Raw genomic sequence first — 26879 nt, 5'->3', positions numbered from 1 at the left:
ACTGAGATGCAAAACAGCAGAATACAGGGACAGGTGTGATTGTTAGTATAAAAGAAGTTACAACTAGGAGAATGTATAGGAGCCTGTACATAGAGCGAGTGCATAGATAAACAACTACAAGACAGAGAATCTTTGTAAATTTCTAGGTCAGGTTCTTTCGTAGAAGACAGACTGTGGTCTGGAGAGGCTAGTAATGCATGCTACACCATTGGCATTCGCAAACAATCAGCTACTACCGTATTCTTTCTTCCAAGAGTAATTACATTTTTCACACCAGAGACAAAGATTTATGTAGCACCTTGAAAAATACCTTTAAAAATGTGTTATTCAGAACAATTATTTCAGTTAAGGTAGCTAATTGGGTACTTAAAGTAGTTAGTGTATTTGCATGCTTAATTAACTATAATTTATTTAAAAGTACCATAATATCAAATTACTGTGGAATGCATTTGAGGTTTAATTATTCTTTTTAAAAGTTTTATTTTTATTCGTCTCCTTTGAAGTACAAAGTAAAACTGAAATTTTATTCCATTAAAGGAAAATTATCAAGTAAAACTAAAAACATAAAATGAAAAGAAAATGGGTAGGAGTAAAATGCAAAACTAAATAAAAACAGATCATTAAGCACGCATTCAAGGATTACAAGAAAAACAATTTAATCTAAACAAAGATAGTTTTCAAATAAAATACAATCATAGCAAGGTGACCTACATTCCAGGGAGTGTGTGTTCTGAGCCCCAGCTCCTAACTTCCTGCCTGCTACTGAGCACATGTGGGGAGGCAGCAGGTGAGAACTCACTGCACCCCTGCCAGCCACAGGGGAGATCTGGATACAGTGCCAGCATCCCAGTTTTGGCCTGGCGTGGAGATCCCAACTATTGTAGGCAATTTGAGGAGTGATCCAGCAGATGGAAGATCTGTCTCTGTGTGTGTATGTCTCTCTGCCTTTCAAATATAAAGAAAATAACTAAACAACAATTTTTTTGAAAAGTGTTGAAAACTTTGTGAGACTGGCTAGATTTTTTTTTTTTTTTTTTTTTTTTTTTGACAGGCAGAGCTAGACAGAGAGAGACGAACAGAAAGAGAGAGACGGACAGAAATGTCTTCCGTTTTCCATTGGTGCACCCTCCAAATGGCTGCTACGGCCGGCTCGCTGCGCCGATCTGAAACCAGGAGCCAGGTGCTTCCTCCTGGTCTCCCATGCAGGTGCAGGGCCCAAGGACCTGGGCCATCCTCCACTGCCTTCCCGGGCCACAGCAGAGAGCTGGACTGGAAGAGGAGCAACTGGGACTACTACCCGGCACCCCAACCGGGACTAGAACTTGAGGTGCCGGCACCACAGGTGGAGGATTAGCCAAGTGAGCTGTGGCACCGGCCCGAGAAGGCTAGATTTTCATACTACTTTATTACTCACTTTATTATTTATTTCACTCTGCATTATAATCTGTGCAATGGGTTTTTATTTCCCTCAAACTCTGAAATTATAAGCTTCTAATGGACTATAGTTGATTAAGTGGAAACATATTTCCTGGGAGCCATTTTTAACACCTGATTCGGGGTGGGGAAACTTTTTGCTGCCACGGGGTGTGTGCACATTTATAAGATCATTCATGAGCCATACAAAATTATCAACTTACAAATCAGCCTGCCATAGATTTATTGAATTTCAAGTCCTGCCTTGGTCTCCTGGGCACAGCCAGACAAAATGATTTCACTGGCCTTATCCAACCCACAGGGTGGATGTTCTCCAGTCCTGTGACGTGATCTTTAGCCAGTCAATTCAAATGCCCTGTGTTCCCACTCCTGGTCTATGGCAGTGCGTACTTATTGCTACGTGTCTAAAGGGAAAGCAACTGGAGGTGACTTCAGCGGTAACTGACACAGAAGAACGTTCTCACTCCACCAAGTTTGCAGGAAAGAAAAGCTAAAATCTGATTACCCTCCTGTTTATAAACAAATCCTGTAGGGAAATGTCCTGTGCAGAGTTACTGAGTGTTCCGTTCCCATACACTTGGTATCTCTGGAATCCGTCCCATTCCCTCACTCTTAATGCTATTCGGGGCCTAGTAAGCCTGGCCCTATTAACTCATATCTGGAGGCAACAGCAGCCTCCTAATTAGTCTCGCCCTCCTGCTTGCCCACTTCCTGCCAACCCGTCTGCCACAAGGCTACCAGAAGGATCCTGAGCACACCTGAGATGGTGCTGAAAACCTTAAAGCTCCCCAGTGCTTCCAAGTAAAGTCCAAAGTCCTTAAAGTGACATCCACAAGGCTTACAGATCTGACCCCAGCCTATTTCTCCTTCTGTAAGTCAGCCCTCCATCTGCTCCAAACTGTGTATTGCCAGAGCCCCTAAACGTGCACTCGCTGCTGCCTCTGCCTAACAGCCCCTTCCCTTCCATACTGCATACTCCTTTCCCACTGGCTTACGCTCACCCTGCCTTAATTTTTACACTGCCATTTATTTAGGGATAATTATTGGATCCTACCCCATCACGGAGTAATCATTTAGTTTTTTTTTTTTTTACATTTTCCTCCTTCAGATTATAAACTTTCTAAAGACAAGAACAATGTCTTATTCATCTTTGTTCCCTACCAGAAGTATAGTCTGTGAGCAAATGGCATATACATTATATTTTATGACTGAATAATTATATACTTCAGTATTTTGTTATAAGACCAAAAAAACAATAACTTCTTCCTCAAACACAAAACTTTTCATGCAAAATTCTGGAATATCCAGGTTTGACTCTTTACACCTTTTCTGAAACTTTGAAAATTCTGAATTATGTATGTATGAATAATATCTCTGAGTTAGAAAAGTAAAAGAAAAATCTAATGTTTAGATGAAGAGCATTTTAATTAAGTTTTCATGAAAACTAAGTGACAACAGGAAACTGCTCCTATAGATAAATTAAATCTTTCACTAACCATTATTAAATTAATGTACAGCCTTTACTAACAGGGCTATTTGTTTAAGTTTATTATAAAATTTAACAGTTCTGAAAAGAATGTCTTCAAAGTAATGCATAATGAAAAGAAAGTAGTGTGAATAGCAGATAACCAGTGTCCAAAATTTTTTAGAGATTTATTTATTTGAAAGGCAGAAATACAAAGAGGCAGAGAGAGAGAGAGAGAGAGAGAGAGAGAGAGGTCTTCCATCCGTTGGTTTACTCTTCAGATGGCCACAATGGCAGGAGCTGCACTGATCCAAAGCCAGGAGCCAGGAGCTTCTTCTAGGTCTCCCAAGCACGTGCAGGGGCCCAAGGATTGGGCCATCTTCTACTGCTTTCCCAGGTCATAGCAGAGAGCTGGATCAGAAGTGGAGCAGCTGGAACTCAAACTGGCATCCATATGGGATGCCAGCACTGCAGGCGGTGGTTTTACCTGCTATGCCACAGCAGCGGCCCCCCAACATTTTAAAATTAAGACTAAATATAATTGGACATCAGTTATTCACTGTTTTTGTTTACACTGAGTTGTATGGTTTTATGAGCAAAGTTACACTTTCTAGAAATGTCAGCTACTAACTTAGATAAATCAGATAAGATTTGGAGAGCATTTATTATAGTCCAACATTATTCTAATGAGATTGGGCACATTCAGGGTGGTATGGCCGTAGACTTCCAACAGTATTCTAAACATCTTACACACAAACTCGTTTATACCTCATGACATCTTTCAGGGTAAGTAAAATTATCATCCATTTTGCATATGAGGAAACTGAGGCACTAAAGGACAAGTGCTGACAGTCATGTAACCAGCAGATGAGTATAGTAACATCTAAAGTCCATGAAAAGCTTCCATACTTTAGCATTAATCTAGATACTTTTATAGATACTCTACTCTCTAGTGCTATGCAGAAACATGCATTTATTCACCTTGTACTCAGAAATACACTTGCCAGGGTCTGGCTTCAGATGCACTGCTCTCTGCCAGGCCGCTCCTCTTAAATTCCAGCAGGTAGGCTGGACCCAGAGTTTCCACTTCATGAAGCTGCTTGGCTGAATGAAGTTCATGTCTGTGGTAGACTGCATCATTGACTAACTCTTCAGCCCTCCCTGGCTTCATGTCCTTTGCCTTGTTATTTTCTGTTCTTTCTATCAAAAGAGTAAATTACTTCCCCATCCCTTGACTTGGTTGGACCATCTGACCTACCTTGGTAACAGAACCAAGCAAAAGTGATGGTATGCCAGTTGGTGTGCTTAATCCCTGCCATCGCCATGGGAAGAACATGCCCAAAATAGAAGAGCCAGCTGGTCCCCGGAGAAGAATGAGACACAGGTTGCAGAGCCACCCAGGAGGGCTCAGCACGGATTAGCCAGCTCCAGCTGGCATTCAAATGAGTACAAGGTGAATAAATGCATGTTCCCGTGTTTCTGCATAGCACTAGAGAATAGAGTATCTATAACTGTATCTAGATTAATGCTAAAGTATGGAAGCTTTCCATGGACATTAGATGTTACTATACTCGGCTGTATCTTTTTCTTTATCGTCTGTTTTATACAAATGATTCCATGAGGACATATAATTCATAATTTGTGTATGAGGTAGAGCACATAGGTATAATTTACTAGACTCTAAATCTCCAGAGGGCAAGAATTCTGCACTTTTCAACATTTTATTCTCAGCTCTTCAGTGTCCAAAGTGGGAACTCAATAAATAGCTGATGAAAGGCCTACTTTTTTCTTTTGTTCAAACCAATTTTTTCCAGCGCTAAGCTACTATTCAGTGGCAAGATAGGACCTGTAGGACCACATACTGCATCATTATCAGTAGTTCATACCAGAGAACCTATTATGCTAAATTTATTATGAAAATTATATTTCTTTCCTTCAATAATTAAACCCCCAAATAAAACCAACCTCAGGGTTCTAATTTGTCACTGAGAAAGCAGCTTGTTCCTAAAACCCTGCAGGACAAATTCGTAATGCAGCCACCAGTTGGAGGAAAGCAGACATGCCTCTTAGCTGCTCATCAGGTTAAGAATCTCAACCCTTCAGCTGCAATGACACCTTCCAAACACTAATAAGATCATGGACTGTATCTACCAGGTTGTCTCTACTATAATTATAATAAATAGACATGCAGGAAGCGGCATATCCGTGATCACCCTTGGCAGTGAGACTGGCCGGGGGAGAACTGCCCTGCCCAGCTAGGAGAGGTTTGTGGAGGCCCTGTCCTGTCTAGACTCTGGCGGTCCAAGAACTCCCTAGCCCTTTTGTTCATGTATCTAGCTCCCAGCCCCAAGACTCACACTCATCTTTAGCCGTTTGGGCCTGCCCTCGGCCTCTGCTTCTGTCTCCTAAAGTCTACCAAGTATCTGCAATTCAGTAAAGGAAATGGGTAAGAATTCTCATTTCCTTTCCTTTAATGTTGCCAGCTTCTGCTTCATCTCTGTAAATTTGTTTTCTTCCAGAAAAAGAGATACTAAACAATCATAAAATGCCTTCCCTGATAAGGGGAGGCCACTAGCAAACACTACAGCACATTTCCTGGTGATGGTTTGCAGTTCAAATGTTTAATTACCTGCCCACAACCCTATACACACACCACAGGCCAATGAATCTCTACAAGCACTCTGTATCGCAGAAGTGATGTGAGCTGCCCTGGCGGAGCAACGAGAAAATGGACACAGTTTCAGTTCACTTTATTTCCTGCCCTAAACCTGCTGAAGTATCATATATAAGAGTTTACAAACTACACAGGCGATGTGTCCTTTATGTGTTTGTGGCTGATCTGTGCTGTCTTTTCCCAAGTTGAAGTTTCTGCCTTTTAAGGTAACTCACATGACAGGTGAAGGTGAAGACTGGCTGTTATCCATAAAGCCTATAAAATCACTAAGAAATTAGTTACTCGATTTGCTTCTAAATATCAATATTTCCATCACATTATTCAACTGTTTAGTAATAAGGTCATATCTGAGAGATAAATATTCAGCATAATGTAATGGATTTTAAAGTGTGATCAAAGAATAAAGTATAAAACATCAGTTTGTGGATTCCTGTTTTTCACTGTGTATCACACATACAACCCTTTAAGATATATTCAGTTATGTACGCTTACTCACATAGTAAGCATTTGTAAAGTGCTTGAACATTTTAAAAGTAAGCATAGATGAACTATCAAGGAGAATTTACAAGATGTGGGGAGCAACTCGGACTAGACTAAGTTACTGGAATTAAGACTTATTCTATGCATCTGCTCTCCCACAATATGGCGCTGAGAAGGGAGAAACAGCTTCTACTCAGCTGCCTCCAGTTCAACCAATAAACTGTAGGACCTGCTCCTGATTGGAGGAGAGCAGCGTACTCGGCGTGTGGGCAGCAGAGTTGGGATTGGCAGAGGAGGACTATAAAGGAGGAGAGAGACGGCATGCACCAGGAACATCTAAGGGGAACATCTAAGGGGAACACCTGTGCAGCCCCCGAGAAAGCCGGCCGGCGGTGTGCCGCTCCCCTGCGGAAGTGGGGAAAGCGGCCAGGGGGAACCGCCCTTCCACGGAGGTGGAAGGGATAGTAGCCAACCCGGGAAGAACCAGCAGCAAACCCGGGGAGGGCCGAGCAGATGAAAGAACAGCGCAGGGTCCTGTGTCGTTCCTCCACGAAGAGGGGGAGCGACATAATGGTGCCGTGACTCGGATATGAAGCCTAGGCAGGGCTTAGTGTCGTTCCTCCACGAAGAGGGGGAGCGACAACAAGATGCTAAGAAACAATATTTTTTCCTAGGTAAACAATGTAAGCATCTAGTTTTCGTTAAAAGTTTCAAATAGTCATCCATAATAGGGGGATTTCCTAGTTTCCATCCTAAAGGAGACTGTCATTTCAGTGAGAACAACTTGTGGAACTGAACTACGATATGTTGAATAAGAATTGCATCGACAGACATGGAGCCTGGTGGTTAAGGAGTCAGTTAAGTCACCCACCTCCCATATCACTGTACCTGGGATGGATACCAGTTCTGGCTCCTGGTTCACAGCTTCCTGCTAATGAAGACCTTGGAAAGCAGTGGTGATGACTCAAGTACTTGGGTTCTTGCCATCCAAGTTGCACTCTCAACTCCTAGCTTTGGCTTAGCTTAGCCAGATGGAAGAACTATTTGTAGATAAGATTGATGACTTTTCAAAGAGCCTAGATCAGAAAGAATCCTACACCTTAAAACAGGCCCTCTTCCCCCAGGAATTCTGAGGCCTGGAATGGAATCATCAGAAATATCCTGACTTTAGATTTAGAAATGAATGTGTTCAGGGCTGGTGCTGTGGTGTTGTGGGTTAAGCTTCCACCTGCAGCACCAGCATCAGACATGGGCGCCAATTCCTGGCTGCTCCTCTTCCAATCCAGCTTTCTTCTTATGGCCTGGGAAAGCAGTGGAAGATGGCCCAAGTGCTTGATGCCCTGTACTGCTGTGGGAGACCCGGAGGAGACTCCTGGCTCCTGGCTTCGGATTGGCCCTGCTCCATTGTGGCCATCTGGGGAGGGAACCAGCTGGTTGAAGATTTCTCTCTGCTTAACTCTGCCTCTCAAATAAATAAATAAATCTTTTATTTAAAAAGAAGGATGTATTCTTTGAGAATCGCAGCTCTCTTATTCCATTTAAGGAACGTCAGTAACACTGTAGAAGAGAAGGAAATGACGTACATAACAAGTGCAGCCAAATGCTGATCTTTCCCTGACCACTGCCTCCTCACTGCAAGGGGCAGAGGAGAGGAGAGACACTAGAGAGAATTATTTTGTATAATTCATAGAACTGCAAACTGGATTTGATCCTTTTAAAAGGGAGTGTCACATCTGCCCAGTTAACATCCTATAGATGTCCATAGATGTCATAGGGGTGAAAGGTGATAGCTTTTCCTCTCTTGTTCCAAGGTCCACGGCTGACACCCATTTAACAAAAGATTAATGAGAAAAAAGCCTCACAAATGTATTTAACGAAGTTTTACAGGACTCAGTAGCTCTCAGAAATGCTGGCCTAAAAGATCAGGATCAAAGAGTGTGTTTTTATGCGAAGACTGAACAAAAAATTAGAGAGGCGTGGAGAAACATGGCTGGACCTGAAGGGTATAAGCTAATGGTATTAGATGAGGGGAGTGGATCCTAACAAGACCTGTTTGTTCACATTCTTTTCTGGGTCTCTGTATGATGTTGCTCTTTCCGGGTTTTGGGCAAAACTTCTGTCATGTGAGGACGTTCAGGGGAAATGGAGGGAGTCAGACACCTTGCTCAGTTTTATGGCTTCTTTGGGGGAGGGAAATTCTAAGAAGGTAGGAAAAGCTCAGAAAGACCCTGCTCCTCAGGACCTTCCAATCTTTTTTCATTCGAAACACTTAGCAGCCATGGCCCAGGCTTCCAGCAGCATGTCCAAAACCATTCCCAACTGTGTTTCTCAAATCCTTCATCTGAAATCAAATGCTCCATTTTCAAATGTCTAATAAGCTTAAAACTCAATATTTATGCCAGCACTGCGGCTCAATAGGATAATCCTCCTCCTGCATCACCGGCACACCGGGTTCTAGTCCCAGTCGGGGCGCCGGATTCTGTCCCGGTTGCCCCTCTTCCAGGCCAGCTCTCTGCTGTGGCCAGGGAGTGCAGTGGAGGATGGCCCAAGTCCTTGGGCCCTACACCCCATGGGAGACCAGGATAAATACCTGGCTTCTGGCTTCGGATCAGCACAGCACACTGGCTGCAACACACCAGCCATAGCGGCCACTTGGGGGGTGAACCAACGGAAAAAGGAAGACCTTTCTCTTTGTCTCTCTCGCTCGCTCTCTCTCTCTGTGTGTCTAACTCTGCCTGTCAAAAAAAAAAAAAAAAAAAAAAAAACACTCAATATTTTGTCTCTCCCCACTTCTTCCTCCTGTATCTTCACTGTAAAGTGCCTCTCTCTTCCGAGTTCCACCACCTGGTTCTCAAGAGAGGCATATAGGAGCCATCCCAGATTCATTGATCATCATAGAAAGGCAAACTAAAGCTATCAGGATGTGAAGACACTGGTGAGCTAACCGCCGCCTGGGACACTGGCATCCCTTCCGGGAGTGCCTGGGATAGAGTCTTGGCAATTCTGCACTTCCCATCCAGCTTCCTGTTAATGTGCCTGGGAGGCAGCAGATGACAGCCCAAGTATTTGGGTTTCTGTTACCCAGGAGAGAGACCTGAATGGAGTTCCAGGCTCCTGGCCTCAGCCTGGCCAAGCCCTGGCTGTTGCATGCATTTAAGGAATGAATCAGTGGCAAGAAGATCTATGTTTGATTGATTGATTTTGGCTTCTCTTTTCTTTCTTCCTTTATCTGGTGTGCTTTCTCTCTCCCTTTTAAATAAATAAATACTCTTTAGAAAAAAAAAACACTGACTATAACAGCTAATTATACTTGTACTACTGTAAAGAAAATGTGGAACCCTTATACATTGCTGGTCGGAATGTAAAACGGCACAACCACTTTGGAAAATTGTTTTTGCAATTGCTTATAGAGTGAAGCATATACTTACTCTATGACCCAACAATTCCACTTCTAGTTCTACATCCAGATGAAATGGAACTGTTGATACATGAAGAAACTTACGCAAGGGCATTCTCAAGTAATTATATTCTTAATAGCCAAACTTAGAAATGCCCACACACCCATCAAAAGGATAGTTTTAAAAATATCTAATTTGTGTTATATTCCCACAACCAAATACTCAGTAAAAATAAAATCTGTACATGCAAAACTACACTGATGAATCTCAAAGGCATGATAACGAGCAAAGAAAGTTACACATGAAATATAACGATTCTACTATATAAAGGTCAAGTATAGACAAAAATTTTCTATGGTAATAAAAATGAGAAAAGTATTTATTTTCCTTTTGAGAATAGGGTATTTATATTCAGAGGGGTACATTCTGGGTGATGGACTTATTTTATATCTTGATAATGATGTGGGTTTGATGGAGGTACTTTTCAAATCTCATGGAAGGGTCCACTTAAGATATGCACACTTCACAAACTGTGTATTTTACTTCAAAAACACTATTAAACATTAATGGTAGAAAAAGGAATTTAGAGGTTAGGATGTCACTTGGGATGCCCACATCCCATATCAAGTGTACCTCTGTTCAAATTCTTCTAAATGAAAGTCCAGCTTCCTGCTAATGTGTACTCTTGGGAGTCAGCAGGTGATGCTCTAACTACTTGGGTCCCTGAAACCCACATGGGAGACTGGATGGTGCTCCTGGGCCCTGGCTTCAGTTTGGCCCAGCCTTGGTTGTCTCTGCCTGTAAAATACAAATAAATAATTTTTAAAATAATAGCAGCAGTTATTTCCATTGCTCTTACAAAATATACAATAGTAGAAGAAAGAAAATAGTAAGTTATTCCTGTTGTTACACATAGAAAATGATTTTTTCCACATCTAGGAGACATCAATTGGAAAACAGGGACTCACTAATGCTATTTGCATATTGTGTATCAAGCAATTTATTCATGCTTCTTTAGGACAGATAATATTTACCAACCTAAAGTTATTTTTCTTCAATTGTCCTTGAAAGCTTTCTATTTTTAACTTCAGTTTTCTAAGTTCACCAGGTCCATTAGAGACAGATTGAAGAAGCAGAAAAAAATAAAGCACCAGGTATAGGCAAGAATATAAAAATCACTGACAGTCTATTATTTTTTCCCTGAAACTAACATGACTTTCAATAGTACTGGATGTCAAACAATCTTCTGGCCATCAAACATGCAGTTCTGAATCCTTAGAAATTAGAAATAGCAAGCACGGGATTGACTAATTGCAGTAGCAGCCCTTTGGGATATAAATATCTCTCAGAGGAACCTGAAATGAGGCTGGTTCCTCCTGCGTCCCCTCTAGATAGACGGAGATTCAGCTGCAGTGAAATGAGGGTCTGAGTTAATGAAGAGTTGTCAGTGTTGGAAAATGTTGAGTTTGTGTTTGCAGTTGACTGAATCTGAGCATATTGCAAGCCAATCTGTACGAAAGCCAAGCACAAACAAAAAATACCTGGTAATTAGTGATGTCCAGCTTGACTTGGATCACACCCCAAGCCTTGTCACCACTTGTCATTCATTGGAAAAACCATTAAGACTGTAAGAGCTGCTTTATTATACTTGTATTTGTTTAGTACATGTACTATCACCTCTCTCCATTACAACCTCTGCTACAGCATTGCATATCATTTACGAAAAAAAAAAAAAACTAATTTTTCTGCTCCAAACAGACTATAGTCAGGAGCCTTTTTTTTAATTTCTTGAACCAAAATGTTTCCTTTGACCTTAACAGGTGCTCACTTATATAATAAGTGATGAAAGGAAGTAGGACATATTTAAAATCCAAAAATATAATTCTAGGTCACCACAGAAGAACTACTTGGGTCCAGCCCTGAGTGCATGGCACAATCATTTGAAAGCACCTCAAAGTACCCCAGAGCTGTAGATTTTCATGCACATGAGCTGTAAATATCTTGTCATATTGACCAGAAACAGAAATACTTCCCCAGGGAAATCTATGAAGTATTAGATACATAAAGACTTAGAGTTGCCTCTTGTAAGTTCAAGGCAGGGTTTGTTAAAAAATGAGTCATAAACTCAACAAAACTCTGTACTTTGCAAGGCTTTTTCAATAATCTGAGCTAGGTGTTTGCTTGTATTTGGCTTTCCTTACAATCTGGCTTTCACTGTTAACTCCTCATTAACTCTGATCATTCTCTTGCAGCTGAATCCTGCTCTATCCAGAGGCAGTACATGAAAAACTAGCCTGGTTTCAGGTCCTACTGAAGCTGTGCATTTCCATTTATGTGGTCTGAGGAAATACAAGAAAAGCATTAAAACTCACACAGAGGTTTCCAAATATAGTTACACTACAATATATTTCATCATGGCAAATAGTCTGTTTTCTAATACTCTCTCAGCATCTCTTCCTTCCACAAAAAAAAAAAAGAAAGAGAGAAAGAAGAGAGAAGAGAAGAGAAGAGAAGAGAAGAGAAGAGAAGAGAAGAGAAGAGAAGAGAAGAGAAAAGAAGAGAAAAGAAAAGAAAAGAAAAGAAAAGAAAAGAAAAGAAAAGAAAAGAAAAGAAAAGAAAAGAAATTTCTCTCAAAGGAAGAGTGGACTATTATTCCTGAGAAGCCAGAATGGCTATACTTACCTTCTCATGCATTCATTCATCAAAATTTTATTGAGCACTTTATGCGTCAGAAACTGCTAGCCCCTAGGGATACTACTGCAAGCAAGGCAGACAAACACTCTGTGCTCAACAAAGCTTACGGTCTGGAGAGGAGGCAGAGTGAAGACAAATGGATGGAAAAGAACAGCAAGTAGGTAATTATGGAGAGTGCTAGGAATGAAAGTCATAAACAGGTTGATGATGCAATGGAGAATGATGAGAAAGGAGGGTGCACTTTAAAGAAATTGAACAAATGTGAAGAACAAAAGAGAGAAAAATGAACCACACCTGCACTCAAGCCTTCCAAAGAAAGGGAACTGCAAGGGAAAAGGCTACAGTGTGAAAGAGCTCGGTGGATTTAAAACCAGAAAGAATGATTGTGCACCTAACCAGCAGTGAAGCAGACACACAGAATGAAAGGACGAAACCAACAAGGTGAGCAGGAGTCGGATCGTGGCCTTGTAGACAATAGACTTTAGGTGTCATAAAAGCCAGTATGAGACTTCCATATATCGAGATATATTTTTAGTCACTCTGATTTCTGTGTGGATATTAGATTACTAGATGTGAAGAATAAAAGGAAGAAAACAGTGCCAGCAGGCTGTTGCAGGGAAGGTGAGGATGGTGTTTTAGGGTGCAGTGGGATGGCATGGTGCTGACACGGAGGGGGAAGTGGGAAAAGAAAGGATGTGAACTGGATGTGGGTGATAAGGATAAAGAAAAATTAGTAGACTCGGGTTTTTGGATAAGGCGCTCCAAAAAGTAATGTGATCTAGAGACCAAACGTCAGTGACCCATGAGCAAGCAGCATGCAAAGCCATAGATGGGATGAGATGACACATGGAGAGAGAGCAGAGAAAGGGACTGGACAATGTCCATGGCATTTAGCGTTTCAGTGGAGAAAAAAGAGCCAGAAAAGAGTTAACTAAGACAGAATGTACAAGACAGATAGGAGAAAATACATAAGTATTATCATACAAGTCAAGAGAGAAAAGTATCTCAAAAAGACAGTATTATGGAGGTGGGCATTTGGCCTAGCAATGAAGACACTGCTTTGGATACTTACATTCCTGACCAGAGTGCCTGGGTCTGAGTCCTGGCGTTCTTCTTCTTCTTCTTCTTCTTCTTTTTTTTTTTTAATTTTTTTGACAGGCAGAGTGGACAGTGACAGAGAGAGACAGAGAAAGGTCTTCCTTTGCCGTTGGTTCACCCTCCAATGGCCGCTGCGGCCAGTGCACCGCGCTGATCTGAAGCCAGGAGCCAGGTGCTTCTCTTGGTCTCCCATGCGGGGTGCAGGGCCCAAGCACTTGGGTCATCCTCCACTGTACTCCCGGGCCACAGCAGAGAGCTGGCCTGGAAGAGGAGCAACCGGGACAGAATCCGGCACCCCGACTGGGACTAGAACCCCATGTGCCGGCGTCACAGGCAGAGGATTAGCCTATTGAGCCACGGCACCGGCCTCTGACGTTCTTCTAATGCAGACTGTGCAAGGTAGTGGTGATGGCTCAAGGCAGTTGGGTGCCTGCCATCCATACAGGATATCTGGGTTGAGTTCCTGGCTCCTAGCTCCAGCTTGGCCCAGCCCTGCCTATTGTGGGAGTTGGGGGGAATGAACTAGCAGATAGGAGAGAGTCTCTCTATCTCTTTCTCTCTCCCCCTCCCTCCCTCTCAAATAAATAGCATAAATAATTTTTTAAAAAAATAGGGGAATGGAAAGATTCATATCTTTCCAAACCAAAGTGTGTTTACTAGATTTGTTATTATGAACATTACTCATTCAATAAGTCAGTTGTAACATTGCATATATACTGACATAGACCCACAATTTCAGTAAAACCTCTTTCATGTGTCTCTTTCTTTCCCTTCTGCATCTAAGTCTTCTTCAGAGCACTGGCCATATACATGCAAGCAATTCCCACTTCCAAATGAACAGGAGAAGGTATGTGAGTGAATGGATGTCTGTCCTGACTTTTTATACCCAACATCACACACCCTTGTTGAGATAGACTCATCCAGGCCCTGACCTAGGGCTTAAACCAGATCAAAGTTGGGACCCACAGAATTTAGAGCAAAAGAATGAAATCTTGAGGCCAGAGAGATAAGCAAACTAAATATAAAACAAACCATTAATGTTAACTGGCAGGGAGGAGAGAGAGACAGGATCACGCATCTGAACAGAACACAGTGATCAAACCAGACAGCTGAATCCAGGAAACAGCTGAGTGATTCCTTAGGTGTTGATCAGTCAGTGTTTGAGGTAGCAGAATCTTTGCTTAACTTTGGGGTCAAGTACATAGGCAGGAACCCTGCAACCAAGGCGCTTCCCTGATGTCCCTCACATCCCTCCAGGTCCCAGTCTTACTGGAACTCTATCATTTACAGGGAATCCTTTCTCCTTCCCCAACCCCCAAGACAAACCAAGGAAGGAAGGAGTGCTGCCTCCATCTGAACACCAAGCTCCCTAGTGCCAAGGCCTGTTCTCAGGTAACTGTCCCCCAGAGCCATTTTCAGCATGAAAACCTTAATCAAAAGTACAATTCAAAGATGTCCAACTGTACTCCCATCAGAAATAGATAGATGGCCACTAGAAAGGTTTTGATTTTCTACACTAATTCTGGAACTGAAGATAGAAGCTGGATATCTTAAAGCAGACTTAATAGAAAACATTATTTCAGGTTCCCAAATTTTTACATGCACAAATCACATACGGTTTTCTCAAGTAGAATCTATTTCCCTAAACTCAGAATAATGTATAATACAGTAGAACTCAGCTCTTCAGTCTCATCCAATATTATCCACTCACTGACCCAGTTACAAGCAACGCCACTCTGCATCTCCAGAGCAGACAGACGGCTGGCATAAGGTGGTGCTGATAATCCAGGCTTTGTTTACCCTCCGCAAAAATGAATTTAAACAATGAGTGCTTGATTAAGTAAATTCTGTGATACACGGAGTTTAGTTCAGATATATATAAACCATAGTAAACAAAAGGTTTAATAGAAAATTTCTTGGGAGGGGAGTTATTTCTCCTGCTGCACTTGCACATGAAACACACACATGCCACGCCTTCCCCAAAACATGTTTCTTTTTCTTTGTTTTACATTATGCATATAGAGTCTTAGTTTCCCCAAATGAAAATCCTCACAAAGAGAAAATGAAGATGACACAAAGTCAATGACACATTCCCTCAGAGCCTCTTTGTCATCAGTCCTTGATTTTTAGGTGGATCATGCACTCACCATGTCCATGGGTACCCTAGACCGAAGCATTATTCTCATCTCAAATCACCTCATGGAGGCCAGAGAGGACGATTCTTCACGATTTTCCAGCCCCAGGAATGAGCTTAATGTAGATAAGATTTGCATAAATATTACCATTCAAGTCTTTTTATGGTGGACTCTTTATTAAATTAGGAGTCATTAAAAATTCCATAGCTTCTAAGCTGATTTTGCTCTAAGGTGAACCAACCGTATTCAAAGTGAAGACAAAACTATTAAGAACAGATGACCCGGGTGGTGGAGGGGGGCCTCTAGAGAGCTTGTTTAAATTTGGCTGAACACTACAAGGATTTTGTGCAGCAGGATAAGATAATTTATGATAAAATGAAGATGGACTACAAGGCATGCTGTTATGAGATACCAGATGGACTCTGCATTAACTCTTCAGAGAGCTGGACACACAGCTTGGCAAGGTGAAATTGCCAGAGGAGAAAAAAAGAACTACGGAAAATGTGAGTGCCGGGTTCCTGGAAGAGAGAGACATAGTGAGTCTGGGTGTCTCAGTAAGAAATAAAGACAAACAAGGGGAGTCAGAGGAGCAGGCCTTATTGGGGCAATCTGTCAGGAAACTAAAGAGAGCATAATCATGAGATGTGAAGTCACGGAATAAAACTAGACACCAGGTTTGGGAAAATAAGTCCCATACCACCTGCATTCATTTCTGTAGAAAGGCTTTTGGAAAAAAATTACATATCATGACTTGAAGAGAATCGGCTGTATTTTTAGACATCTATTGTGTGATTGCTTTTTTAAGAAATGTATACATTTCTTTTGTAAATAGATTTCATAAAGATATTTACAAAGATCGACAGCATGGAAGAGCCAGCAGATATTGTCAGATTTTAACATTTGTTCAATATTTTACTTGTTAATTTGATATAGCATTTGTAATACTCAAAGGCATGCGTAAGTAATATACTTGACAGAGTAGTAACATTTTTATTATTATAGTTTAGTAGGAGAAGTAATTATAGTAGCTGCAAAGTGCCTGTTTGAGGTGTGGCCCTGTGTCAGGTATTATGCCAAATGATTTCTGAATTATGTAATTTTACCTTAAGAAACCCCTGAGATGTTGATATTATTAGTACTATTTTGAATAATAGAGAAATTAGATACAGAGAATTTAAGGAATTCATTCAAAATCAAACAATTGTCTAAATCTAAAGCCTACATTCTACCAATATATTATCCTACCTCCTGAATATCAAATATTTTACACATAATCAAGTTGCTTAAAATGTAAAATGAAGGCATTCTTTTAATCTAGGGTTTTGTATCATACAGGGCCAGTGCAGCATTCTTATGTAAAGAAACCTCTTCACATATGCACAGTATCTTTCCTATTTGGTTTAACTCCTTCAGATTATTGGGCACATACCACCTTTGAAGGAACTGTGCTAGGGTCTGCAGTGTATGTAATGAAACACAGAAGTCTCTATTCTTAACAGTATTAATAATAATTTGTATTCAGATGCATACTAGAGCTCTATCTGTATCAGTTTAGGCTAGTGCACCAAAGATTAAGAACCAACGTTAGATGCCAACCTGCCCACAATCCAAAGGCTAGATTACTGATGGGATAAGAATGAGCAGTGAATGCCAAAACACTTAGGTCAGAGGTGTAATTGGGGAGCAGTGTACTCATAGTATCTCAGATTTAACCAACATATTAGCTATTAGTTATAAAAAGTAAGTACAATTGCACAATATGCAGATTTAGTAGATCCCACCTTTCCAAGTAGCCTCAAAAAGAACCCCCAACAAAGGGGCAGACTGATAGTAAGTGTGCATTCGCTAAAGTGCTGTTATTGTCCTTGTAGGACTCTTGACAAAAAGATATACTTAGAACTAGCATTAGAAAATAATAAGACAAATTCACATAACTGCCCATCAACTATCCAGACAACGGGCCTTCAAAAATGCTAATGTCTTAAGTGGAAACAGAAAAGCAGGGAGGAAAACTGCTATGGAAAGAATGAAGAAATGCAAAGTAACTCTGCAGTTACATTCAATAAGTGACTTCAGCTATTGTATTTTGAATTTTCTTTTAAAAGTATAACAATGAAGACCACTACTGGGTGTTTATAAATGTGAATTTAGGCTGTATGTTACATAACAGTACTACATCAATGTTAAATTTCCTGAGGGTAAAAACTATTTTGTGGTTATTCAGGAGATTATCATCATCATGAGTAGGAGACATATGTATAGTATTTTGAATATTTATTTATTTGAGAGTCAGAGTTACACACAGAGAGAAGGAGAGGCAGAGAAAGAGAAAGAGAGGTCTTCCATCCACTGGTTCACTCCCCAATTGGCCACAATGGCTGGAGCTGCACCGATCCAAAGCCAGGAGCTTCTTCCAGGTCTCCCATGTGGGTGCAGGGGACCTAAGGACTTGGGCCATCTTCTACTGCTTTCCAAGGCCACAGCAGAGAGCTTGATCAGAAGTGTAGCAGCTGGGACTCGAACCAGCACCCACATGGGATGTTGGCACTGCAGGCATTGTCTTTACCCCTCCCCTCCCCTCCCCTCCCCTCCCCTCCCCAGATGTGCCAGCCCCAGATGTGTAGTATTTTGGATTAAGTGTGATGTCTATAAACTTCCCTCAAGCAATTAATCAAAATAAAAATACAGGAAAATGAAAGATTAATAAAGATTATGTACCTCAATAGAAAGATATTTGTATATATATCATATATGATACATGATATATAATATATATGCATGTAACTCTGTTGAAAGTGTATTAGTATAAACATAATATATATACTAAATGTATACTAAAAATATAGAGGGTATATAGAGTATGCTACACAGTACACAATTTTATAGAGTTAATTTTATACAGTGTAATGAGGGAGCCCAGGACTAGCAGGCCAGACTGGCTCCATCCTACAGCTCCTTCCCAGAATGCACACACTAAACAATTCAGGATGGAAGCCCCTTGTAACACAAACTTATCAATGATGACAAGACACAGGTTTCAAGGACAAGATCTCCGCTCAATAAAACAAGCCAGAAGGGGCTCCATCAACACTGCCCCGCCACTCCACCCCCTCACATTCATAGTAACCACTACCTTTGTTCCTTGGATAACGTGATTAACACAAATACCTCTCTGGCTTGGTCTTTCTCTTTCTACCAGCCCCTCTTATCATACTGTCCAGAGCTTCTCTTCTTCTTGCCTAAATATAACTTTATTTCTTCTACTCTCACCATCGTCTCTGATCTCATAAATTGTCATCAACACCAGGACACAAACTTGGATTCATCTCACCAGGTTTCCTGTAGCAGTAATAAACATATAACTAATAAATAATGCAATGTATTTATAAACTAAATATATATCATCTAAATATCTAAATACAAGAGAATATAAGTAAATATAAATATGCTATAGTCAACAGATTATAGAGCTTACCTAGTTATATTGAGATTTATATATTAAGAGATTTATGAAAGGAGAAATATATAGAAAGACTACTTTCAATTACCAGTTCCAAAGATATATGTGTATATAGGTATAGGCATATATTTTAAAACATCTAGATGTATACAGTTGAGCTCTTCCTTTCACTTTATGTAGAAATTCCCACTTATTCACCTGCAACCAAATGATGGAACCTTAACAGGTTACACAGGTTAGAAGATATTTCTGCATATCTAACTCTTTCCTAGGAAATCTCAGGGGAAGTATAGGTTGAGCACCATTGACAATGTACTGACAGAACCACCAATGGCACAAATGTACATGTTTCACTTAGACTAAATTTAGACTTCACAAAAAGAACCTTAAGAAAGAAAAGAAGCCCAAATAGAGGATGGAGCTACAAGAATACCAAAGTCTAGGACACACAGTTATTTTAATAGGAACTACAGAAGGCATTGCCTGAGTCAAAATAAGTGAAAACAGACAATGTCTCAGCCCTCATATGGTTTACAGCCTAGAAGGGGAGAGGGGGATTTATAAAACAATTACAGAAGTTACATGAAAGACCTGGGACTGTGAATGTCAGTAGCAAAAGCAGAATCTGCTTTGTTATCCATTCTGCTCTTAATACTCATGAAAAGCAGCAAGATAGAGAGGTGGAACTCTCATAAATGGAGACACACAACTACCACAATTCTAAATTGCAGCCTAAGGAATCCATCCGACATAAAGAGCAAAATGTGGGGAACAGTAAAAAGGCATGCTAATTGCGAACACATATCTTCTTGAACCTCAGAAGTATGTATCATATCACTCTGTGAACGCACAGGCAGTGGTTTTTGGTAGTGGGTGTGCCCTCGTAGGAACAGGCTTGATATTATTGAGAAGCAAAGGAGGGGAAGCTGAAGGAAAAAATATTGAAAGAACATTTTGTATCAGCCACTCTTGTCTTCCAACATACAGGCAGACAAGTGGAGCAACTAAAGATGAGAGCGGCTTCCAAGTGGACACCAGATGTAATTTAGAGACCCCATGGTCTACAAGGCTCTGCTATGATCCACAACCAAAAATTAATAAGAAATATGCCTATTATTTTGAATGCATTAATTTGAGATATTCATTAGACAGCTAAATAGAAAAGTTGAGTTTGCAGTAGACACATAAATGTGAAGTTCTGAAAAAGTTCCAGGCTACAGAAAAATATGTAAATACATTCTTGAGACTGCAGAATGTTGACAGTATTTAAATCTATAAATGCTGTACACTGTGTTCTGTACAATTTCAGAAAATTAAAACTTTGCTCTTGCTGACCACTATGTGAATATTTCATTCTATATCATTCTCCTAGTTATACTCCAGTTGAATACATATATATTTTACATAATTTTCACAAAAAGTTATATGCAAAATTGCCCATGGCAACACTACTTACAATATTCCAGGTTGAAAAAATTTTCTTTGTGCATTTTAGATTGAAAGAGAAAATAAAATCTGCTGTATTTTTACAATGGAAGAGTGCAGGGTAATGAGAATGAATGAGCTACAACTACTACTAGATTATTGTGCATAAATCTCACACACATAATGCTGAGAAAAATGTCAGACATATAAAGTATATATTGTATTTGCATGAATTGAAGGGAAATATGACAAGTGAAAGTGGTGATTATAACAGTGCTGGGTAGTAATTTGAAGACAGCAAGACTTCCGAGATATTGATCCTTTTTTTGTCTTGAACTCAGTGCTACTTATATATCATGTTTTTTTTCTTTCATTTTTTTTTTTTTTTTTTTGGCAGGCAGAGTGGACAGTGAGAGAGAGAAAGGTCTTCCTTTTGCCGTTGGTTCACTCTTCAATGGCTGCAGCGGCCAGCGCGCTGCTGCCGGCACACCGCGCTGATCCGAAGGCAGGAGCCAAGTGCTTCTCCTGGTCTCCCATGGGGTGCAGGGCCCAAGGACTTGGGGCATCCTCCACTGCATTCCTGGGCCACAGCAGAAAGCTGACCTGGAAGAGGGGCAACCGGGACAGAATCCAGCACCCCAACCAAGACTAGAACCCGGTGTGCTGGCACCACAGGCGGAGTATTAGCCTATTGAGCCGTGGCGCCAGCTTATATATCATGTTTAATTGGTGAAAAACCATCATATTGTATGTTTATTATATCTGTCCATTTCTGCATACATGTAGTATTTAAATATTTGAAACAATAAAAACAAAGAAATGTGCCTAAGTCAAGTGGAATAACAGTTTTTGTGAGACACGAAGGAGACAACCAAGGCAAGTGAATACTTCCAACATCCTCCAGCTAAATCTCACTTTCCCACCCTCTGCCCACTGCCAGCTTTCAAATAACTGTCTCCATTTAAAGACAAGTTGATAGTCATTTGGGAATAAATGCAGGACCTATACACAAAAAATTTGGTGGTATCGACTGAATATTTGTGTAACCCAGGATTTGTATGTTGAAATTCTAACTTCCAATGTAATGGTATTAGGAGGTGCTGCCTTTGGGTGGTAATTACATCATGAGGATAGAACCCCATGAATGAAATTACTTCCTTTATAAGAGACATTACCAGGTGAGATGGAATGAGAAGAAAGCCATTCATGAGGGGACTTAACAAATCTGTGGGAAAATGAAGTTAAAGGGAAGTTACGGGTAAGGCCCAGAGGCCTAAACCACTGCGTACTAAGCCTGCATCACATATTGTATCTGAGTGACAGTTGGAGCCCCAGCAGCTTTGCTTCCAATTCAAATTCCTGCTAAAGCATAATAGCATCGGTGAATGTAGAAGATGATGACTCAACTGCTTGGGCCCCTGTCACACATGTGGGAGAACTGATGGAGATCACTGCTCCTGGCCTTAGCCTGGCACTTGCAGCCATTTGGAGAGGGAACAAGCAGCTAGAAGAGTTCTTTATGTGTGTGTATGTGTGTGCACACACACATCTTTTTCATTCTGCCTTTCAGATAAATAAATAATCTTTTTTTTAAACAGGTGCTTATTTGGGAACAAATTTTTTAATGTATACACATCTCTTTTTTTTTTAGTAATACATAAATACCATGAATTATTTTGAAGACTCCCCTGTATAAAGCAGGAAAACATTCCTCACCGAGAACACAACCACAATGGCACCCTGACCTTGGACTTCCAGTCTTCAAATCTGTGAAATAAATGTTTTATTTTTAAGCCACTCAACCTGTGGTACTTTATGGTAGTGGCCCAAACTGATTAAAATGCTTGAGGTTAAATTACTAAGAGCCATGAACACACAGGCATCCAGACAGGAAAAGCAGGTCACATGAAAAGCTGACCCCAGGATGTAACCATGATAATATAATGCCAAGAGAGTAACACAAAGCCAATTAAATTTGTAGAAAAGTATAGCTGCACCTCCACGTTTATTGCAGCACAATTCTCAATAGCTAAGACATGGACTCAACTAATCGCTCGTCAACAGAATACTGGATAAAGAAATTAAAGGGTATGTACTCTATGGAATATTACACTGCAGTTAAAAATGAAATCTGGCCATTTGTAACTAAATGATGAATCTAGAAAACATTATACTTAGTGAAATAAGCAAGTCCCAAAGGGACAAATATCATATGTTCTCCCTGATCTGTGACAATTAACAGAGCACCTAAAAGGGAACTTGAGAAGTGAAACTGACACTATGAAAAGCAATACTTGAACAGCCCTTGTCTTGACTATCAAGGAATAGTTTATTATTTTTATTATTTTTATTTTTTTCTACTTAATACCATTGGTTGAACTCTTTCTTTATGCTGAGTGAAATAAGCCAATCCCAAAGGGACAAATACCATATTTTCTCCCTGATAGGTGACAACTAACTGAGCACCAAAAAGGAAACCTGTTAAAGTGAAATGAACACTATGAAAAACGGTGACTTGATCAGCCCTTGCCCTGACTGTTGATGAACAACTTAATATGTTATCCCTCTTAGTATTTTTTTTGTTTGTTTGTTCTACTTAATACTTTTGGTTGAACACTGTAATCAATACACAGTTATTCTCAAGAGTTGAAACTTAACTGAAAAGTGATCTCTGTTAAATATAAGAGTGGGAATAAGAGAGGGAAGAGATGTGCAATTCGGGACATGCTCAAGCTGACTTACCTCAAACGGTAGAGTTAGAAACATACCAGGGGATTCCAATTCAATCCCATCAAGGTGGCATGTACCAATGCCATCTCAATAGTCCCAGTGAGCAATTTCTGTTCACAATTGATCATAATGATAGGACTAAGAACCAAAGGGATCACATAAACAAGAATAGTGTCTGCAAATACTAGCTGATAGAATAAAAAAGGGAGATAATGATCCAACATGGAAAGTGAGATACACAGCAGACCCATAGAATGGCAGATGTCCTAAACAGCACTCTGGCCTCAGAATCAGCCCTTAAGGCATTCAGATCTGGCTGAAGAGCCCATGAGAGTATTACAGGCATGGAGAGCCAAGACACTCTGGAAAAAAAACTAAATGAAAGATCTCCGCAAGTGAGATCCCAGTGGAAAGAACGGGTCATCAAAGAAGGAGCTACCTTTCTCTGAAGGGAGGAGAGAACTTCCACTTTGACTATGGCCTTGTCTAAATATGATCAGAGTCAGTGAACTCAGGGGGCTTCCATAGCCTTGGCAACTCATGACAAGAGCCTAGGGTGATTACTGATGCCATAAACAAGAGTGTCAATTTGTTAAGTCAACAACAGGAGTCCCTGTGCACTTACTCCTCATGTAGGATCTCTGTCCTTAGTGTGCTGTACATTGAGATTTAATGCTATAACTAGTACTCAAACAGTATTTTTCACTTTATGTTTCTGTGTGGGAGCAAACTGTTGAAATCTTTACTTAATGTATGCTAAACTGATCTTCTGTATATAAAGAGAATCGAAAATGAATCTTGATGTGAATGGAAGGGGAGAGGGAGTGGGAAAGGGGAGGGTTGCGGGTGGGAGGGACGGTATGGGGGGGAAGCCATTGTAATCCATAAGCTGTACTTTGGAAATCTATATTCATTAAATAAAAGTTATAAAAAAAGAAAAAAAGCTCATTTTTCCATTCAGGATAGGCTATTGAGCTCAAGCTTCACCTCCCAACCCTGCTAAGACTTAGCAAAATAAAGTCTAGAAATAACAAAAATAAAAATATCATAATAGAGAAGGTGATACATGTGTCTTTGCAGAGGCCTTCGTTAGTAAAATGGCACCGTCTTACTTGTGGCATCATCTATGCCCCAGACACCATCTTACGCCCTGGCCCCCGCGGCCACATTGCATTGTAAGCTTCGGCCCTAAACCTCACGGTCCAATCACCAGTGTCAACTCCACCCCCACCCTAATGGGATTTGCTACTCCTACTTCCCTATCTGGCCCCAGACAAAGGGATATTAGGCCCTGTTTCCCGGACATGTGTTCTCTTTTTGCTTCTTCACCCCTTCCCTCTGGTCTGCTGGGTTTCCCCCAGTAAACCCTTTCCCTTACTCCATTGTTTGGTGTGTTTTGTGGTGGCCTTACAGCTTGCAGCTTGAAAGACTGTAATTCTAAATGCTGTGTTAAATTTCCCTTAATGTTGCACACTTGGGTAAGTAAAGTATAAGTTTGACTGAAATGCTCACATTTTAATTAAATACTTGAAGCAACAATATTGAAATTTCTTTCAGTAAGAATACTACACAGGCTGACACCAGAGAATGTAGTATAAGATAGTGATATCACATCTACTCTTTCCTGCTGACCTCTCAGTTTCTCTCAGGCAGATGGCCTTTTTTTATTACGTTAACACATTATTTCAGAGAATAATTGAAACCCAATATTTAGTACATTCTGATGCCAAGATCCCGGATTTGATAAATGTGAATTAGATGGCATGTCAAAGAAAACTTACCCTGGGCAGAGTTAAAACAGGCAAGGAAGATTCCATTCAAGACTACTGCAGTGGGGACAGAGACGGTACCCAAGTCCACTGAAACTGAAAAGATGGAGAGTGGGGAGAGTGGTTTTTGTTTTTTTTTTTTTAGAGGTAGAGTTACAGACAGTGAGAGGGAGAGACAGAGAGAGAGGTCTTCCTTCCCTTTTTCACTCCCCAGATGGCTGCAAAGGCCGGAGCTGCGCCAATCCAAAGCCAGGAGCCAGGTGTTTCTTCCTGGTCTCCCATGCGGGTGCAGGGGCCCAAGCACTTGGTCCATCTTCTACTGCTTTCCCAGGCCGGAGCAGAGATTGGAAGAGGGGCAGCAGAGACTACAACTGGCACCCATATGGGATGCCGGTGCCCCAGGCAGAGGATTAACCTACACCCCCATCCCCCCTCCCCGGAACCAGCCCCAAAGGAGAGTTTTTAAGCTCTGAGGTCAATCTGTGTGAAAGTATTAAAAGATGTTGGGGGCCAACTGTGTTAACTAATAGGTTCTCAGAGCTTGGCTCCTATCTGCCCACATAGACTGGGAGATAGGGGTTCTTTCTTGATTGATGATTGCGTTTCCAAGGAATGGCTCCCAGGTCCTGGAAAGAGACATTCTTGTGCTGCAGATTTACATCACAAAGCAGCCAAGAAAGTATTTACAACAGCAGGTTTTTCTAAAGCTGATTCTCTAAGGGAGGTCGGGGACCTAGGGTAAGGAAGAAGCTGATCTAATTCCCATGAAGGGGAGGAGCGTGTAAGGCCATCTTGGCCCAGCCTGTGTTCATAGCCTCACTAACGCTTGCTCGGAAGCCTCCTGGGCAAGCCTGCCCTGAAGAGGTTGCGAGCCAAATGTAGGAAAAAAATATTTTTCTAGGTTTATTTCTTCAGGCGCATTAGTGATTTGGCTAATGGTTAGAGACTAGAAAGATTTTGCAGCATTTCCACTGACTGAAGCAAGGCTTCGAAACTCTCACTGGACTCCGTTAAAACGGAGATTAAAAATTGTTGCTTTCCACTTCACAAAATGTTTTCAAGGATTAACAAGTAATGCTTATAAAGCCTTTTCAGCTTTTTTTTTTAATGTTTAGGAAATGGGATTTAAGCATAAAATATGATTCCTATAAATTACAGATGAAAATATAATCAGCAAGTTTGCAAAGAGTCAAAGTAAATTAAATCTGAAGAAGAAAGAATCTTAAATATTCTTTTATAAAGACAATATTTGTACTAGAGCTTCATGACAAAGGATTTCTTTGAGGTTATAAATGAAGAAACATAATAAGCTAAGCATTGCATAAATAATAATGGAAGAGTAGCATTGTCCTAGAGCATTCAAATCAGTTTTTCAAAAACTAATTTTTCTCTTTCCGCAACCTTGATGAAAACTTCCTACATTTTAAAACTTCAAATTTATAGAAATGTAGAAGAAAATAAAATCCACAATAGTCTTGTCACCTGGGAAAACAACAACTCGTGAATGCAATTACTTATTATCTCTTTTTTCTGAAAATATTTCTCTTGGAATTCTAAACATATGACATGATTTTATATTAGTATTCTATAAAGTGGTGTATGTTGGTTTTTATCTCAGCATAAAATTTGAAATTAGAACTTTCAAGAATCTCACTAGGCAGAAATAAGAACTAGTAATATTTTTATTATTTCCTTAGACTTTTTTCACTAGGTCAATATTGCTTTCTTGAAACCATGTGTAATATCTCCCTCCCCTCTCACCCACAAAACTGGGCTTATTTTCCCTTAAATGTTCCTTTCTAAATCTGAAATGAGCAGATTTAAATTTCACAGAGTCCCTTAATTAATACAGAATCTATTCCTAGCACAAATACTCTTGCACACACCACCTTTCATGGACTTCTTTAAAAATGTCATGTTTAAAGAAAGTTTATGGGCTTAAGTGGACTATGATAGGATGACAAACTTTGCCATAAAAATCAAACCTTGCCATCGGTTTGCTAACTACTAATTAAAAGGATAAACCGGGTCATTTAGTATGTATTGAATGATGCAGAAAGTCATCAGTTAAGGTCTTTAGTGATCAAAATGGCCTTGATACTGTTCTACACAACTTT

The sequence above is a fragment of the Oryctolagus cuniculus genome, chromosome 3, assembly GCF_964237555.1.
Source record: "Oryctolagus cuniculus chromosome 3, mOryCun1.1, whole genome shotgun sequence".
NCBI lineage: Eukaryota > Metazoa > Chordata > Mammalia > Lagomorpha > Leporidae > Oryctolagus > Oryctolagus cuniculus.
This window is presented reverse-complemented; position numbering follows the sequence as displayed.